The sequence below is a fragment of the Alligator sinensis genome, unplaced genomic scaffold (assembly GCF_000455745.1).
Source record: "Alligator sinensis unplaced genomic scaffold, ASM45574v1 scaffold2034_1, whole genome shotgun sequence".
NCBI lineage: Eukaryota > Metazoa > Chordata > Crocodylia > Alligatoridae > Alligator > Alligator sinensis.
This window is the reverse complement of record NW_005843368.1, coordinates 108771-109779: the sequence shown is the minus strand read 5'-3', so window position 1 is coordinate 109779 and position 1009 is coordinate 108771.

Below are 1009 nucleotides of genomic sequence, written 5' to 3'. Positions count from 1 at the left end.
ATTTACCCCCCCCCCCCCACCCCCAGTTTAATCTATCCGTGTAGCTCCCAAAGAAAATCTATAACAAGAAAGACACTAGCAGACTTTGTGTAGTCTAAAATGAGGGGAGATTATTTTCGTCATAACAGTAGAGTGAGAAAGATGTCCACTGAATATTTTTTATCAAGAAACTTAAGTTTGTGGTTAAACTTTTTTACTCTGATTTGACAGATTACCTTGACAATTTTCAGTGTTTTATTTGAAAAATCAGAACACTGTTTTTTTTTTCTTGTCTGAAATCTAAGAACAATACAAACTCTTTATTTTTCTTGAGGAGGTTACATTGAAAATTGTGTTTCTCATCTTTGTTTTCTCAGTCAGAAGATGCACTATTCCACAGGAAAAAAAAGTTGTTTTCTGATCCGCTGTAGCGAAAAGAGTCTTCAGACACAAGCCTTCATGAACTTCACCTTACTTGGCCTATTTTGTGGCTCTCTAGGGGTGGTATGAATAGCTCTCTTCAGGTCTTAATGTTGGGAGTATTATTTGCCTGATGGGAAAAGATCCTTTGAAGAAGATATTGGAATATCCAGCATTTTATACATCTACTTAAAAAGGAAACACAAAAATATAGGAAATACCTCAAATTTTTAGTGGTGTTAAAATCCCCATCAGCATATTAATAACTCCGTTTCAGAAGAAGACACTCAACTTCCTAGCTCTGTCACCCCGCAGAGTGAATTGAGAGCTGACAGCATGAAAGATGTTCATCACATTTTTTAATGTTGTCCTGGAGAGTGCCAAGATGTTACAGTGATGAGTTCATTATAAGAAACTCATCTTATAAAGAACTCATTATAAGAGTTCATTATAAGATGAACTCATCTTATAACTCATCTTATATTATAATGATTCTTATCATTATAATAAGAATTCTTATAATTCTCATTATAAGAATGATAATTCTTATAATTCTCATTATAAGAATAAGTATTCTATAGAATACTTCTATAGAAATATAGAGTATTTC